At 45.6% G+C, this 19,241-nt stretch overlaps 1 pseudogene; it reads right to left on the bottom strand.

The window, feature by feature from the left end:
* LOC120049147 overlaps positions 1-19,241 on the bottom strand; it is a 73,288-nt pseudogene that overhangs the window by 43,776 nt on the left and 10,271 nt on the right.

The raw sequence follows: 19,241 nt of genomic DNA, 5'->3' as shown, positions 1-19,241 counted from the left end.
TCAATAAATTACAGATATATAGATGACATACTAACTAGAGTACACCATCAAAGGCTCAAACTGGACGAAGACAGATGGAGGAGGGAGGGGAAGCATAGCCTGTGCTGCATGTAAAATGATGACTTAAATACAGAAATTGAATATAAGATTCTGAATTCCATATCAACCCTTAGCACCCAAGGACATGATAAGCATTATAATGAAAATCCCACTTAGCCATTCAGAGGGAGAGGCAGGGCTAGTTCCATACTGCTTACAGAAGAGCTATCTAAATCCTTCAGATCAACAAGGGGTGTAGGGGCTAAAGGTTTATTTAGGATTAGGCAAATGCATCTTATTCTTCCCTATATTTACTTGGTATGGTGTGTTGGCCTATGTGACGTGAGAATATATTTCACAGTAAGTGCGTCTCAGCGCTTTCTTTTGCAATACAGTCAACACGACTTCAGAGGAGAAGGGCATTCTGCTTTTTCTCATAGAAGAGGATATATCTGAAGTAATAAGGACTCGGCATCCTTCTTTTAAGAAGTTGGGACTTTGGAGTGAGCACATCGTGTGACATTTCCCTAAAATGTGCATCCTTCTTTCCACAAGGTGAGGGGGACGAGAGAGAGGATTTCTCTGTCGTTTGAACACTTTGCAGGGATCAGAGAAGGAAAGTGCTGACTGAGATGAAATTGAAGAAGAAGGTTCCTCCCTCTCTCATTTAATTGACATCTCTCACTTAGTTGGCTATATTGGTTGTGTGTGTGACTGCACAAGGAACGATTCAACCATTTTGAATGTTATATCGTTTTTGGCGAATAACCCAGATACACATGAAAACATGAAATGACCCCAGGATTAGATAGAACATCGCTCAGAGACGCACAAATACAATATTTCATTTATACTGGTGAAGAGCTCATCTTCTGATGTTATCCCCTCCACAGAATCCTAATGATGCTAGATTCATTTTTACTGCAGTACACGCAAACGCACGCACACAGTACTGACCCTGGGCAGTAGGCGTATGGCCTGTAGCAGCCTCTGTCTGTGGGCTGAGTTGAGGATCCCGATCTCCAGCAGGTCCTGGTCCTCCACCACGTTACTGCCCTGCATGGGGAACATACACATGACATCATCAGTCCATTGATCAGTGACATCATCATGCAGAGACCTCTGTTCACTACTCCACCCATCCCAATGCCTTGTTGTGAGGGGTATCTTGCATAACTGGCTACCAATAATCTAACTAGTTTCTTAGTTATTTACAAATAAGTATTTACACTGTCGTTTTTTATGTAAGGCACCCCCTACCTCGCACGCACGCAACCTGTATTTATTTTCCCTTTTGTACTTTAACTATTTGCACATTATTACAACACTGTATATAAACATAATGACATTTTTTAGTTTTTCACTTTTGTTTATTATATATTTCATATGTAAACATATGTTTCCCATGCCAATAAAGCCCCTTAAATTGAAATTTAATTGACAGAGTGAGAGACCGAGTGAGAGAGAGACAGACGGCAACAGACAGGCAGCGACAGACAGGCAGCGACAGACAGGCAGCGACAGACAGACAAACAGGACAGACAGAAAGCGACAGACAGACACACAGGACAGACAGAGACAGACAGACCGGACAGAAAGAAAGAAAGAGTGAATAAAGGAGAGAGGGAGAGAAAGACAGAAAGAGAGAGCATTTGAGAGAGCGAGAGAATCAGAGTCAGAGGAAGAAAGACAGAAAGAGAGAGACAGAGCGAGGGGGGAAGAGAAAGAGAGGGGGAGAGAAAGAGAGAGAGACACAGAGAGAGAGAGAGACAGAACGAATTGCACGTCAGAAATCAGCTCAATGTAATTGAAGAATCCATAGAATCGAACCACTTCTGGGAAAATTGGAACATAGTAAATAAATAACAACATGAAGAGTTATCTATCCAAAACGGAGATGTGGATAAAATACTTCTCCAATCTTTTTGCCTCTATAACAAAGAGCAAACAAAAAAACCATATACATGATCAAATAAACATCTTAGAATCAACTATTAAAGACTACCAGAACCCACTGGATTCTCCAATTACATTGAATGAACTACAGGACAAAATACAAACCCTCCAACCCAAAAAAGCCTGTGGTGTTGATGGTATCCTCAATGAAATGATCAAATATACAGACCACAAATTCCAATTGGCTATACTTAAACTCTTTAACATCATCCTCAGCTCTGGCATATTCCCCAATATTTGGAACGAAGGACTGATTACACCAATCCACAAAAGTGGAGACAAATTTGACTGTAATAACTACCGTGGGATATGCATCAACACCAACCTTGGGAAAATACTCTGCATTATCATTAACAGCAGACTCGTACATTTCGTCAGCAAAAACAATGTACTGAGCAAATGTCAAATAGTTTTTTTTACCAAATTACTGTACGACAGACCACATATTCACCCTGCACACGATAATTGACAAACAAACAAACCAAAACAAAGGCAAAGTCTTCTAATGCTTTGTTGATTTCCAAACAACCTTTCGACTCAATTTGGTATGAGGGCCAGCTATACAAATTGATGGAAATTGGTGTTGGGGGAAAAACACAACATTATAAAATCCATGTACACAAACAACAAGTGTGCGGTTAAAATTGGCAAAAAAACACACATTTCTATAAACAGGGCCAGGGGGTGAGACAAATCAAATTTTATTTGTCTAATGCGCCGAAAACAACAAGTGTAGACCTTACAGTGAAATGCTTACTTACAAGCCCTTAACCAACAATGCAGTTAAGAAAAATAACAACAAAAAAGAAAGAAAAGTAACAAATAATTAAAGAGCAGCAGTAAAATAACAATAGCAAGGCTATATACAGGGGGTACCGGTACAGAGTCAATGTGCGGGGGCACTGGTTAGTCGAGGTAATATGTACATGTAGGTAGAGTTAATAAAGTGACTATGCAGAGATAATAACAGAGAGTAGCAGTAGCATAAAGGGGGGGGGGACGACAATGCAAATAGTCTGGGTAGCCATTTGATTAGATGTTCAGGAGTCTTATGTTTTGGGGGTAGAAGCTGTTCAAAAGCCTCTTGGACCTAGACTTGGCACTCCAGTATCGCTTGCCGTGCGGTAGCAGAGAGAACAGTCTATGACTAGGGTGGCTGGAGTCTTTGACAATTATCTATCTCTGTTATCCTCTGTAGTGCCTTGCGGTCGGAAGCCGAGCAGTTGCCATAACAGGCAGCGATGCAACCCGTCAGGATGCTCTCAATGATGCAGCTGTAGGACCTTTTGAGGATCTGAGGACCCATGCCAAATCTTTTTAGTCTCCTGAGGGGGAATAGGTTTTGTCGTGCCCTCTTCACGACTGTCTTGGTGTGCTTGGACCATGTTAGTTGGTGATGTGGACACCAAGGAACTTGAAGCTCTCAACCTGCTCCACTACAGCCCCGTTGATGAGAATGGGGGCGTGCTCGGTCCTCCTTTTCCTGTAGTCCACAATCATCTCCTTTGTCTTGATCACATTGAGGGAGAGGTTGTTGTCCTGGCACGTCACAGCCAGGTTTCTGACCTCCTCAAAGGCTGTCTCATCGTTGATCAGGTCTACTACTGTTGTGTCATCGGAAAACTTAATGATGGTGCTGGAGTCGTGTTTGGCAGTGCAGTCATGAGTGAACATGGAGTACAGGAGGGGACTGAGCACGCACCCCTGAGCGACCTCAGTGTTGAGGATCAGTGTGGGTGCGGCCCGTCAGGAAGTCCAGGATCCAGTTGCAGAGGGAGGTGTTTAGTCCCAGGGTCCTTAGCTTAGTGATGAGCTTTGAGGGCACTATGGTGTTGAACACTGAGCTGTAGTCAATGAACAGCATTCTCACATAGGTGTTCCTTTTGTCCAGGTGTGAAAAGGCAGTGTAGAGTGCAATAGAGATTGCATCCTCTGTGGATCTTTTGGGGCGGTATGCAAATTGGAGTGGGTCTAGGATTTCTGGGATAATGGTGCTGATGTGAGCCATGACCAGCCTTTCAAAGCACTTCATGGCTACAGACGTGAGTGCTACGGGTCGGTAGTCATTTAGGCAGGTTACCTTAGTGTTCTTGGGTACAGACACTATGGTGGTTGCTTGAAACATGTTGGTATTACAGACTCAGACAGGGAGAGGTTGAAAATGTCAGTGAAGACATTTGCCAGTTGGTCAGCGCATGCTCGGAGTACACGTTCTGGTAATCCGTCAGGCCCTGCGGCCTTGTGAATGTTGACGTGTTTAAAGTTCTTCCTCACATTGGCTGTGGAGAGCGTGATCACACAGTCGTCTGGAACAGCTGATGCTCTCATGCATGTTTCAGTGTTACTTGCCTCGAAGCGAGCATAGAAGTAATCAGCAGCTGTCAGCGGTGCTTCCCTTGGTAATCTTTGATAGTTTGCAAGCCCTGCCAAATCCAACGAGTGTCAGAACCGGTGACGTACGATTCGATCTTAGTCCTGTATTGATGCTTTGCCTGTTTGATGGTTCGTCGGTGGGCATAGCGGGATTTCTTATAAGCTTCCGGGTTAGAGTCCCGCTCCTTGAAAGCGGCAGCTCTACCCTTTAGCTCAGTGCGGATGTTGCCTGTAATCCATGGCTTCTGGTTAGGGTATTTACGTACAGTTACTGTTGGGACAACGTCTTCGATGCACTTATTGATGAAGCCAGTGACTGAGGTGGTGTACTCCTCAATGCCATCGGAAGAATCCCAGAACATATTCCAGTCTGTGCTAGCAAAACAGTCCAGTAGCTTAGCATCTGCTTCATCTGACCACTTTTTTATTGACTGAGTCACTGGTGCTTCCTGCTTTAATCAGGAGGATATAATTATGGTCAGATTTGCCAAATGGAGGGCGAGGGAGAGCTTTGTACGCATCTCTGTCTGTGGAGTAAAAAGACCAGACCAGACCAGACCAGACAAGACCAGAACAGACCAGACCAGACCAGACATACAGACATACAGACAGAGACAGACAGACCAGACATACAGACAGAGACAGACAGACCAGACAGACCGAAAAAACATACCAGACAGACAAAGAAAGAGTGAATAAAGGAGAGAGGGAGAGAGAAAGATAAAAAGATAGATAGTTTGAGAGAGCGAGAGAATCAGACAGAGAAAGAAAGAAAGACAGTGAACAAAGGACAGAGAGAGGGAGAGAAAGACAGAAAGAGAGAGTGTTTGAGAGAGCAAGAGAGAGAGTCAGAGGAAGAAACAGAGAGAGAGAAACAGAGGCACCAGAGAGGTGAGGTGCTGGGGGTTGTCTCTCTCTCTGTGGAGCCCCAGCCTCAGGCTGTACTAAAGCCCAGACACAGATCACACCTGGTAGGGGGACTGAACTTGTCACTCCTCCACATCTCATTCATCCCCTCTCTTAATCTCCCTCTCTCTTGGCCTGGCTAGACAATAACACAGATAGCTATCGATCTGGAGCACTGAAGACAGGGATGAAGGAGGAATAGAACGGCAGATTTCACAGCAATCTTTTTCATGTCATCCTCAACGTGAACCTCTAACCTGCTGCTCTCTACAGACCAAGAGCCATGGGCTTATGTTGTATTTATGTACTGTATGGGGCGGTACATCAGGGTAACGTGATGCTATTGTATTAGAGGACGTAAGTTGCATTATCTTAGGGTATAAATACAGTTGTATTGAATTTACTAGTGTTGCACTACATGGGAATAGACGGCCATTTGAGACAAACACAGTCTCCTCCAGTGCCCTTGTTCGATAGACCACTCAGGCTGATTAAGAGAGCCCAGAACACCCAGCATCTGTTACAGTCACCGCCCTACACCGTCAGACCAGAGTAATGGCACCCAGAGCCGGGGCAGAGACGGATGGCTGGGGCTTCAAAGACATGACTAATCGCTCGCCACTGGTCTCTGACAGGGGGAGATAGAGAGGCTGAGGGTGTTTGTCTTGTTCCGTCTGCCCTTCTTTTCAATTCATAGAATCTCTCTCTCTCACACACACACACACACACACACACACACACACACACACACACACACACACACACACACACACACACACACACACACACACACACACACACACACACACACACACACACACACACACACACACACACACACTATGGCTGCATTTAGACAGGCAGCCAAATTCTGATATTTTTGTCACTAATTGGTCTTTTAACCAATCAAAGTCCATTTCAGAGCCCATCCGATTGTTCAAAAGACCAATTAGTGTAAGAAAATCTGAATTGGGCTGCCTGTGTACACGCAACCATGAAATATTGCAATATCTCTGTGTGTTAATTTAATATAACAAATAATAATACACTTTACCCAAGTAAGTGCTTTTCATTAACAGCAAAAATCTTGTCCACTTCACTGTGTCAATTCAATTGAACTGTTGATAGGTCTATTATCAAGACCATAGTAGTGCTTTCACACAATGCTTCGGGTCAAATTCATACAGCCCAGGGTTTACATGCCACAGTGATAGAGGGAAGACATTTATATTCTGTAATGGTACTGAAATCCATTATCGAGACCAACAGGAGCTCAATGACTAGCTAGTACAAATCACTCAGTCTGTATCTATCGGTCTCTCGTTCTCCGTTTGACACTCTCTCTCTCTCTCTCTGGGCTTTATTGGCATGGGAAACATATGTTAACATTGCCAAAGCAAGTGAAATAGATAATAAACATAAGAGAAATAAACAATAAAAAATGTACAGTAAACATTACACTCACAAAGGTTTCAGAGGAATAGAGACATTTCAAATGTCATATTATGGCTATGTACAGTGTTGTAACGATGTGCAAATAGTTAAAGTACAAAAGGGAAAATAAATAAACAAATATAGGTTGTATTTACAATGGTGTTTGTTCTTCACTGGTTTCCCTTTTCTTGTGGCAGCAGGTCACACATCTTGCTGCTGTGATTGCACACTGTGATATTTCACCAAATAGATATGGGAGTTGATCAAAATTGGATTTGTTTTCAAATTCCTTGTGGGTCTGTGTAATCTGAGGGAAATAGAGTGCATTCAGAAGGTATTCAGACCCCTTCAATTTATCCACCTTTTGTTACGTTACAGCCTTGTTCTAAAATTGATTTCCCCCTCATCAATCTACACACAATACTCCATACTGACAAAGTGAAAACAGGTTTAGACATTTAAAAAAAACAATTTATAAAAAAGTAAAAATGGAAATATCACATTTACATAAGGATTCAGACCCTTTACTCAGTACTTTCTTGAAGCACGATTACAGCCTCGAGTCTTCTTGGGTATGACACTACAAGCTTGGCACACCTGTATTTAGGGAGTTTCTCCCATTCTTCTTTGCAGATCCTCTCAAGCTCTATCAGGTTGGATGGGGAGCGTCGCTGCACAGCTATTTTCAAGTCTCTCCAGAGATGTTAGATCGGGTTCAAGTCCGGGCTCTGGCTGGGCCACTCAAGGACATTCAGAGACTTGTCCCCGAAGCCAATCCTGCGTCTCCCAGTCTCCAAGACCCTGCTGCTGAAAAACATCCCCATAGCATGATGCTGCCACCACCATGCTTCACCGTAAGGATGGTGCCAGGTTTCCTCCAGACATGACGCTTGCATTCTGGCCAAAGAGTTCAATCATGGTTTCATTAGACCAGAGAATCTTGTTTCTCATGGTCTGAGAGTCCTTGAAGTGCCTTTGGTAAACTCCAAGCGGGCTGTCAGGTGCCTTTTACTGAGGAGTGGCTTCCATCTGGCCACTCTACCATAAAGGCCTGATTGGTGGAGTCCTGCAGAGATGGTTGTCCTTCTGGAAGGTTCTCCCATCTCCACAGAGGAACTCTGGAGCTCTGTCAGAGTGACCATTGGGTTCTTGGTCACCTCCCTGACCAAGGTCCTTCTCCCCCGATTGCTCAGTTTGGCCAGGCAGCCAGCTCTAGGAAGAGTCTTGGTGGTTCCAAACTTCTTCCATTTAAGAATGACGGAGGCCACTGTGTTCTTGGGGACCTTCAATGCTGCAGAAATGTTTTGGTACCCTTCCCCAGATCTGTGCATCGACACATTCCTGTCTCGGAGCTCTATGGACAATTCCTTCAACCTCATGGCTTGGTTTTTGCTCTGACACGCACTGTCAACTTTGGGACCTTATATAGACAGGTGTGTGCCTTTCCAAATCATGTCCAATCAATTGAATTTACCATATGTGGACTCCAATCAAGTTGTAGAAACATCACAATGATGATCAATGGAAACAGGATGCACCTGAGCTCAATTTCGGGTCTCATAGCAAAGGGTCTGAATACTTATGTAAGTAAGGTAAACTCAGCAAAAAAAGAATCGTCCTTTCACTGTCAACTGCGTTTATTTTCAGCAAACTTAAAATGTGTAAATATTTTTATGAACATAACAACTGAGACATAAACTGAACAAGTTCCACAGACACGTGACTAACAGAAATGGAATAATGTATCCCTGAACAAAGGGGGGGTCAAAAGTAACAGTCAGTATCTGGTGTGGCCACCAGCTGCATTAAGTACTGCAGTGCATCTCCTACTGATGGACTGCACCAGATTTGCCAGTTGTTGCTGTGAGATGTTACCCCACTCTTCCACCAAGGCACCTGCAAGTTCCCAGACATTTCTGGGGGGAATGGCCCTAGTCCTCACCCTCCGATCTAACAGGTCCCAGACGTGCTCAATGGTATTGAGATCCGGGCTCTTCGCTGGCCATGGCAGAACACTGACATTCCTGTCTTGCAGGAAATCACACACAGAACGAGCAGTATGGCTGGTGGCATTGTCATGCTGGACGGTCATGTCAGGATGAGCCTGCAGGAAGGGTACCACATGAGGGAGGAGGATGTCTTCCCTGTAACGCACAGCGTTGAGATTGCCTGCAATGACAACAAGCTCAGCCCGATGATGCTGTGACACACCACCCCAGACAATGACAGACCCTCCACCTCCAAATCAATCCCGCTCCAGAGTACAGGCCTTGGTGTAACGCTCATTCCTTCGACGATAAACGCAAATCCGACCATCACCCCTGGTGAGACAAAACCGTGACTCGTCAGTGAAGAGCACTTTTTGCCAGTCCTGTCTCCAGCGACGGTGAGTTTGTGCCCATAGGCGACGTTGTTGCCGGTGATGTCTGGTGAGGACCTGCCTTACAACAGGCCTACAAGCCCTCAGTCCAGCCTCTCTCAGCCTATTGCGGACAGTCTGAGCACTGATGGAGGGATTGTGCGTTCCTGGTGTAACTTGGGCAGTTGTTGTTGCCATCCTGTACCTGTCCCGCAGGTGTGATGTTCGGATGTACCGATCCTGTGCAGATGTGGTTACATGTGGTCTGTCACTGCGAGGACGATCAGCTGTCCGTCCTGTCTCCCTGTAGCGCTGTCTTAGGCGTCTCACAGTACGGACATTGCAATTTATTGCCCTGGCCACATCTGCAGTCCTCATGCCTCCTTGCTACATGCCTAAGGCACGTTCATGCAGATGAGCAGGGACCCTGGGCATCTTTCTTTTGGTATTTTTCAGAGTCAGTTGAAAGGCCTCGTTAGTATCCTAAGTTTTCATAACTGTGACCTTAATTGCCTACCGTCTTTAAGCTGTTAGTGTCTTAACGACCTTTCCACAGGTGCATGTTCATTAATTGTTTATGGTTCATTGAACAAGCATGGGAAACAGTGTTTAAACCCTTTACAATGAAGATCTGTAAAGTTATTTGGATTTTTACGAATTATCTTTGAAAGATAGGGTCCTGAAAAAGGGATTTTTCTTTTTTTGCTGAGTTTATTTCTGTTTTAAATGTTTAATACATTTGCAAAAATTCTAAAAACCTGTTTTCACTGTCATTATGAGGTATTGTGTGTAGATTGATGAAGATTTTTATTTATTTAATCCATTTTAGAATAAGGCTGTAACGAAACAAATGTGGAAAAAGTCAAGGGGTCTGAATACTTTACGAATGCACTGTATGTGTCTCTAATATGGTCATACATTTGGCAGGTTAGGAAGTGCAGCTTAGTTTGCACATCATTTGTCTTCTCTTGAGAGCCAGGTCTGCCTATGGCGGCCTCTCTCAATAGCAAGGCTATGCTCACTGAGTCTGTACATAGTCAAAGCTTTCCTTAATTTTGTTTCAGTCAGTTGTCAGGTATTCTACCACTGTTACGCTCTGTTTAGGGCCAAATAGTATTCTAATTTGCTCTGTTTTTGGAAAATTCTTTCCAATGTGTTAAGTAATTATCTTTTTGTTTTCTCATTGGTTTGGTTGGGTCTAATTGTGTTGCTGTCCTGGGGCTCTGTGGGGTCAGTTTGTGGACAGAGCCCCAGGACCAGCTTGCTTAGGGGACTCTTCTCTAGGTTAATCTCTCTATAAGTGATGGCTTTTTAATGGAAAGTTTGGGAATCGCTTCCTTTTAGGTGGTTGTAGAATTTAACAGCTCTTTACTGGATTTTGATAATTAGCGGGTATCGGCCTAATTCTGCTCTGCATGCATTATTTGGTGTTTTACGTTGTATAAGGAGGATATTTTTGCAGAGTTCTGCATGCACTCTCTCTCCTCTGATAAACAGAGTTGGGGGTTAGAGGTAGCATGGGGCAAAAGGCTTAATACAGAGGACTCCACAAGGAGAATGGGCTCATTTATTTACTACATACTAACTATTGCGCGCATGCGCACGCACGCACGCACACAATCTAGTGTTGTGTCTATACCGGGAGTGAGATCTGTCTCCATTTAAGCCCCTTCATAATGACCCCTAGAATATAAATACAGAAGTCATCTTCACCCATCTCCATGACGACAGGCACCTCCCCCTCGCCCTATCCGTACATCAATCAGACCAACAGCTGTCCTTTACTGGCTGGTTAAGGTGACAGACCACGCCCCCTCATAGGCCCTCTATTGTGGACAGAGAAAGAAGCCGAGTTCTCAAGGTAACAACAACAATCACCAAAGCTTGAGTAAAGTAGGGAAGGTGTGTGTGTGTGTATTGTTATGCGCATGAGTGTAATGTGTGTGTGTACATGTCTCTGTTTGCCTGTTGATCCCAGTAGGCTTTACTGCAGTGGTAGTGAGCAGAGTTAGGGTCAAATTCATTTAGGCTCTAGTCAATTCCAGCACATGAACTTGATATGCAACTGTAATGGGAAAAGCGGCCTCTCCATAGTATAGCTGGCTGTTGTTCCCATTTCAGTTTGCTGTCAATTTCATCTCCTGAATAGTGGTGCTAAAAAAAATATATTTTTTAAATGGCCACCATCAATTTCCAGCGTTTTCTTTCTCAGGCTAATGGAAACCAAATCAATGATTTATCTCCCCGTCGTCCAACATCTCATGAATATGAAATGATGTGTACCACATCGAGGTTTCCTAGTTGAAGGAAGAAGCTCAAACCGTTTCCCTCGCCACTCGGCGGCTGAAACCTCAAAGAGAAACAGAACATGAAATTACTTCCTAGCGAGTTAGTGTGGCGGAATGTTCCAGCGTCAGAGAAATAGAAACTAACAATAGGGAAGTTTGAAGTAACCCCGGTACTTGAAAGAGACTGGGCAGAAGCTTAGGCACGGCTTCATTCAATATTAATTATATCTAAAGGCATTTCAGAGCAGGGGAAGAGATCGCAGATTTATAAAATAAAGAAAAAAGGGCCAGGCAAGGCGAGGATGAGAGAATTCCCCAGACTCTCAGAACTTCTGCCAGAGACCCTCAGCAGTTTTTGACTGGGAGCGAGCTGGACTAGTATAATACTAATGGGAAGGGAATGACAAGGATAGGATGGTATGTGTGGGTGATGGTATGTGGGTCATTCTTAAAATACGGTGGCATTTGGGCAAGGATTTTTGGAAAACATGAACTTATTTTAATATTTATTTTTATTTTTATTTATTTGGGTACATCTTCCCATTCGAAATCAACTAACATGGTAGCTTAATGACTTTAAACAATTGATACCATTATGATAACATTGTGCCACCAGTAGGAATAGTAACACCAATGATGGTAACACCAATGATGGTAACACCAATGAGACATTTGAGATAAAGGAGGATTTTGTGAAAAGGAGGCTTCACATGCTCAAATCTATGGTCATCAAGCCTTTACAAAACATTTACTGAAGTGATATGATTAATCATTTTGCTCACAATGTTATTTCCCTTCATTTGAATTGACATCAAGTGACACTTTGTATTTATACGCACCAAGTATGACACTGCAGTGGAAAGCGGCCTTGGCTTCTGGACATCAGAATGGCGATCACTAACCTCGATGTGGATGAAGATTTCTACAAGTCGGCAGCTCTAAACATTCTGCTTACTCCGGACTAGGCCCTAATCCCCAGGACTCCTCGAAAAAGAGGTAGGCGAGGCGGCCTCCTAACAAGATTACGTCGGCGAACATGCATCGTCTAGATAGGACGGCTTAGGGAAGGCTAGGGGGAGGTGTGTGTCTCTTAACAGGAGCAGGTGCACAATCTCTAATGTTAAGGAAGTCTCACGTTTTTGCTTGCCTGAGTTAGAATACCTCAAACTGTAGACCATACTATTTACGAGAGTTTTCATCTCTATTTTTCATAGTTGACTATTTACCACTACAAACTGATGCTGGCATTAAGACCGCATTCAACGAGCTGTAAAGGGCCATAAGAAAACAAGAAAATGCTCACCCAGAGGTGGCACAACTTGTGGCCGGTCATTTTAACGCAGGGAAACTGAAATAATTTTTACCAGCATGTCACCTGTACTCCACACACAGAAAGGCATACAAGGCTCTAACTTGCCCTCCCTTTAACAAATCTGACCATAACTCTATCCTCCCGATTCCTGCTTACAAGCAAAAACTGAGTGACACGCTTTATACAGAAGTGGTCCGATGAAGCAGATGCTAAGCTACAGGACTGTTTCGCTAGCAGAGACTGGAATATGTTCAGGGATTTATCCGATAACATTGAGGAGTTTACCACATCAGTCACCGGCTTCATTAACAAGTGCATCGACGACGTCGTCTCCACAGTGACCATAGGTACATATCCCAACCAGAAGCCATGGATTACAGGCAACATCCGCACTGAGCTAAAGGCTAGAGCTGCTGCTTTCAAGGAGCGGGAGACTAATCCAGACGCTTATAATTAATCTCGCTACGACCGCCGATGAGCCTTCAAACAGGCAAAGCGTCAATACAGGACTAAGATCGAAACCTACTACGCTGGCTCTGACGCTCATTGGACGTGGCAGGGCTTGCAAACTATCACGGATTACAAAAGGAAACCAAGCCACGAGCTGCCCGGTGACGCAAGCCTACTAGACGAGCTAAATGCCTTCAATGCTAAGCTTCGAGGCAAGAAACAATGAACCATACATGAGAGCACCAGCTGTTCCAGAGGACAGTGTGATCTCGCTCTCCATGTGAGTTCGATCTTTAAACAGGTTAACATTCACAAGGCCGAGTGGCCTGACATTTGTCAACCTTTCCCTGACCATGTCTGTAATACTACGTTTCAAGTAGACCACCATAGTCCCTGTGCCCAAGAACGCCAAGGTAACCTGTTTAAATTACTATTGCCCCTTAGCAATCACATCTGTAGGCATGAAATGTTTTGAAAGGCTGGTCATGGCTCACATCAACAACATCATGACAGACACCAGATGACAAAATCTTATTGCACGCCCCACTGCCCTCGCCCACCTGTATAAGAGGAACACCAATGTGAGAATGTTGTTAATTAATTACAGCTCAGCATTCAGCCCCATAGTGCCCTCCAAGCTCATCACTAAGCTCAGGACCCTGGGACTGAGAACCTCCCTCTGCAACTGGATCCTTGACTTCCTGACAGGCTGCCTCCAGGTGGTGAGAGTAGGCAACAACACATGTGCATGCTGACCCTCAACATGGGGGCTCCTCAGGGGTGCGTGCTCAGTCCCCTCCTGTACTCCCTGTTGACCCACAACTGAATGGCCGCGCCTGACTCCAACACCATCATAAAGTTTACTGACGGCATGATGGTCGTAGGCCTGATCACCTAACGACGATGAGACTGCCTATAAGGAGGAGGTTAGTGACCTGGCAATGTGGTGCTGATCATGGAATACAGGAAATGGAGGGCCGAGCACGCCCCAGTCCACATCGATGGGGCTGTAGTGGAGCGGATCGAGAGCTTCAACATCCTCGGTGTCCACATCGATGGGGCTGTAATGGAGCGGATCGAGAGCTTCAAGATCCTCGGTGTCCACATCACTAAGGAATTAACATGGTCCACACACACCAACACAATGCCTCATTCCCCATAGGAGGCTGAAAAGATTTGGCATGGGCCTTCAGATCCTCAAAAAGTCCTACAGCTGCACCATTGAGAGCCTCTTGACTGGCTGCATCACTGCTTCGTATGGAAACGGCTTGGCATCAGACCTCAAGGTTCTATAGAGGGTAGTGTGATTGACCCAGTACATCACTGGGGCCGAGCTCCCTGCCATCCAGGACATCCATACCAGGCAGTGTCAGAGGAAGGCCCGAAAAAGACTCCAGCCTCCCAAGTCATAGACTGTTTTCTCTGCTCCCGCACGGAAAGTGGTACTGATGCACTTTCTGGAACCAACAGGACTCTGAACAGCTTCTACCCCCAAGCCATAAGACTGCTAAATAGTTAACCAAATAGCTACCTGAACTACCAAGAGAGAGAGCGAAATAGAGATAAATAGAGAGAGGAGGAATATATCAATCTGGAGAGAGTGAGACCAAGGTAAAGAAAGAAATAACATATTGAGAGGGGCTGGATGACCGAGAGAGACGATAAAAATATTAAGAGATTAAGATGGATAGTGAGAGAGAAAAATACAGATTTAATGAGAGCTCAGTGATGGGACATGACCAATGACCAGAGGTTAAGTCTCATAAACTCATCATTACTGCAGCAGGTCAGTGGGGGTTATGTCAAAATAATAATTTAGATGGATGGAAACACACACACACACACACACACACACACACACACACACACACACACACACACACACACACACACACACACACACACATACACACAACAAAGAGATCTAAACTGCCCGTACAGAACCTTGCATGGCTCAGCACACTGGTGTTGCCGTTACCAGGGCAACCAGAGAAACAGATGCAGGTCACAGCGAGCAGAGCGAGATGGTGGGAGGAGGGCTACCCAACACCCACAAAACCCTTTATTACACACAAACACAAACACAAACACACACACACACACACACACACACACACACACACACACACACACACACGGCAACTATTCAGACCCCTTCACTTTTTCCACATTTTGTTACATTACAGCCTTATTCTAAAATTTATTAAATAATGTTTTCCCCTCATCAATCTTCACACAACACCCCACAATGACAGGGCAAATACTGATTTTTATACATGTTTGCTAATCAATTACAAATAAAAAACTGAAATACCTTATCTACATAAGTATTCAGACCCTTTGCTACGAGACTCAAAATTGAGCTCAGGTGCATCCTGTTTCCATTGATCATCCTTGAGATGTTTCTACAACTTGATTGGAGTCCACCTGTGGTAAATTCAATTGATTGGATATGATTTGGAAAGGCACACACCTGTCTATATAAAGGTCCCACAGTTGACAGGGCATGTCAGAGCAAAAACCAAGCCATGAGGTCAAAGGAATTGTCCGTAGAGCTCCGAGAGAGGATTGTGTCGAGGCACAGATCTGGGGAAGGATACCAAAAAGTGTCCCTAAGAACACAGTTCTGAACAATCGAGGGAGAAGGGCCTTGGTCAGGGAGGTGACCAAGAACATGATGGTCACTCTGACAAAGATCCAGAGTTCCACTGTGGAGATGGGAGAACCTTCCAGAAGGAGAATCATCTCTGCAGCACTCCACCAATCAAGCATTTCTGGTAGAGTGGCCAGACGGAAGCCACTCCTCAGTAAAAGGCACACAACAGCCTGCTTGGAGTTTTCCAAAAGGCACCTAAAGGACTCTCAGACCATGAGACACAAGATTCTCTGGTCTGATGAAAACAAGATTGAACTCTTTGGCCTGACTGCCAAGGGTCACGTCTGGAGGAAACCTGGCACCATTCCTACGGTGAAGCATAGTGGTGGCAGCATCATACTGTGGGGATGTTTTCAGTGGCAGGGACTGGGAGACTAGTCCGGATTGAGGGAAAGATGAACGGAGCAAAGTACAGAGAGATCCTTGATGAAAACCTGCTCCAGAGCGCTCAGAACCTCAGACTGGGGCGAAGGTTCACCTTCCAAAAAAACAACGACTCTAAGCACACACCCAAGACAACACAGGAGTGGCTTTGAGACAAGTCTCTGAATGTCCTTGACTGGCCCAGCCAGAGCCCGGACTTGAACCCGATCAAACAGACCTGAAAATAGCTGTTTGAGTTATAGTTGATTTATACTTGCTCAAAGATAAAACTGACAAATGCAGTGGGTTCGTACGAGTTGTTATACATGACAGTTCGTGGCTGTTTCTCGGGAGCATGGTGGTGCAGTTACCTCTTTTTGGGAGCTGTGGTTGGACTGCTCTGCAGTGAGGGGAGCTGTGGTTGGACTACTCTGCAGTGAGGGGAGCTATGGTTGGACTGCTCTGCAGTGAGGGGAGCTGTGGTTGGACTGCTCTGCAGTGAAGGGAGCTGTGGTTGGACTGCTCTGCAGTGAAGGGAGCTGTGGTTGGACTGCTCCACCTCTGGAGATGATCCTCAAGGCCCTCCTCTGCACCCTGTCTAGTTGGGCCTTCTGCTTTTTACTGCAACCAACTAACAGCACTCCACCGTATTCCAGACAAGGCCTGACCAGTGTAGTATAGACTGTGACCAGATCTTCAGTGGGTAGGCCATTTCTGTCAAGAACAGTCAAAAAGTGCAGGTGTTTTGAGGCCTTTCTCACTGACTGCTCCACATGTGTGTCACCACTGAGGTTAGAGTCTAAATGAAAACCAAGATACTTAGTTGTTGTTACCACTAGTACTTCCTGTCCTCCTGGATTAGTGGTGCAGGTTGTGGGTGGTCTCTAGAAAAACATATCTGCATTTCCACAGACTTTTTCCCATTCAGGAGCATGTTGTTGGATGTGGCCCACTCTTCCAGCTGCTTTGCCTCCAAGCCCATGGAAGTGTCCTCTTTGATGCTGGTTAATGGTATGGCTTGGGACAGCCCTACATCGTCTGCATACCCAGTGTCCTGAGTATCACTGAAGACAACTATTCGGGTGGACATGTGAAGGAGAAACGGTGAACTGGTGAACTCACGCCACCTTGTGGCACACCAGACCAAGGGCTAAATGTGCCATTTTCCATCACCCTCTGCCTTCTTCCTGTGGTGTAGCTGTCGAGCCAGGCTAGTAACCATCACCCTCTGCCTTCTTCCTGTGGTGTAGCTGTGGAGCCAGGCTAGTAACCATCACCCTCTGCCTTCTACCTGTGGTGTAGCTGTGGAGCCAGGCTAGTAACCATCACCCTCTGCCTTCTACCTATGGTGTAGCTGTGGAGCCAGGCTAGTAACCATCACCCTCTGCCTTCTACCTGTGGTGTAGCTGTGGAGCCAGGCTAGTAACCATCACCCTCTGCCTTCTACCTGTGGTGTAGCTGTGGAGCCAGGCTAGTAACCATCACCCTCTGCCTTCTTCCTGTGGTGTAGCTGTGGAGCCAGGCTAGTAACCATCACCCTCTGTCTTCTTCCTGTGGTGTAGCTGTGGAGCCAGGCTAGTAACCATCACCCTCTGTCTTCTTCCTGTGGTGTAGCTGTGGAGCCAGGCTAGTAACCATCACCCATCTGCCTTCTACCTGTGGTGTAGCTGTGGAGCCAGGCTAGTAACCATCACCCATCTGCCTTCTACCTGTGGTGTAGCTGTGGAGCCAGGCTAGTAACCATCACCCTCTGTCTTCTTCCTGTGGTGTAGCTGTGGAGCCAGGCTAGTAACCATCACCCTCTGCCTTCTACCTGTGGTGTAGCTGTGGAGCCAGGCTAGTAACCATCACCCTCTGCCTTCTACCTGTGGTGTAGCTGTGGAGCCAGGCTAGTAACCATCACCCTCTGCCTTCTTCCGGTGGTGTAGCTGTAGAGCCAGGCTAGTAACCATCACCCTCTGCCTTCTACCTGTGGTGTAGCTGTGGAGCCAGGCTAGTAACCATCACCCTCTGCCTTCTACCTGTGGTGTAGCTGTGGAGCCAGGCTAGTAACCATCACCCTCTGCCTTCTACCTGTGGTGTAGCTGTGGAGCCAGGCTAGTAACCATCACCCTCTGCCTTCTACCTGTGGTGTAGCTGTGGAGCCAGGCTAGTAACCATCACCCTCTGCCTTCTACCTGTGGTGTAGCTGTGGAGCCAGGCTAGTAACCATCACCCTCTGTCTTCTTCCTGTGGTGTAGCTGTGGAGCCAGGCTAGTAACCATCACCCTCTGTCTTCTTCCTGTGGTGTAGCTGTGGAGCCAGGCTAGTAACCATCACCCTCTGCCTTCTACCTGTGGTGTAGCTGTGGAGCCAGGCTAGTAACCATCACCCTCTGCCTTCTACCTGTGGTGTAGCTGTGGAGCCAGGCTAGTAACCATCACCCTCTGCCTTCTACCTGTGGTGTAGCTGTGGAGCCAGGCTAGTAACCGTCACCCCCTGTCTTCTTCCTGTGGTGTAGCTGTGGAGCCAGGCTAGTAACCTTGGACACAGTTCAATGTCAGACAGATGTTGCAGGAGCTTTGCGTGATCTACTCGATCAAAGGCTTTGGACATATCAGCAAGTAACAACCAACAATGGTGAGGGTTTCTGGAGTCTGTAGCTGTCAACCAGGAGTTTTTTTGATGAAGTTCTCCTGGATTTTTCCAAGGCATGAAGTTAGAGAGATTGGCCTCCAGTCACTTACTGTACATGGGTTGGACACTTTAGGTATGGGACACACATTGGCAGTCTTCCAGGCAGCAGGAACAGTCCCCTACCAGTAGGAGGTGTTAAACCTGTTTGGGATAGGGGGCAGCATTTTCACGTTCGGATGAAAAGCGTGCCCAGAGTAAACTGCCTGCTACTCAGGCCCAGAAGTTAATATATGCATATTATTAGTAGATTTGGATAGAAAACACTCTGAAGTTTCTAAAACTGTTTGAATGATGTCTGTGAGTATAACAGAACTCATATGGCAGGCAGAAACCTGAGAAAAATCCAACCAGAAAGTGGGAAATCCGAGGTTTGTAGTTTTTTAAGTCATTGCCTTTCGAATATACAGTGTCTATGGGGTCATATTGCAC

Source organism: Salvelinus namaycush, chromosome 6 (assembly GCF_016432855.1).
Source record: "Salvelinus namaycush isolate Seneca chromosome 6, SaNama_1.0, whole genome shotgun sequence".
NCBI classification, from domain to species: Eukaryota; Metazoa; Chordata; class Actinopteri; order Salmoniformes; family Salmonidae; genus Salvelinus; species Salvelinus namaycush.
Note: the sequence above shows the minus strand (reverse complement) of the source record. Positions and strands in the feature narration are given on the sequence as shown.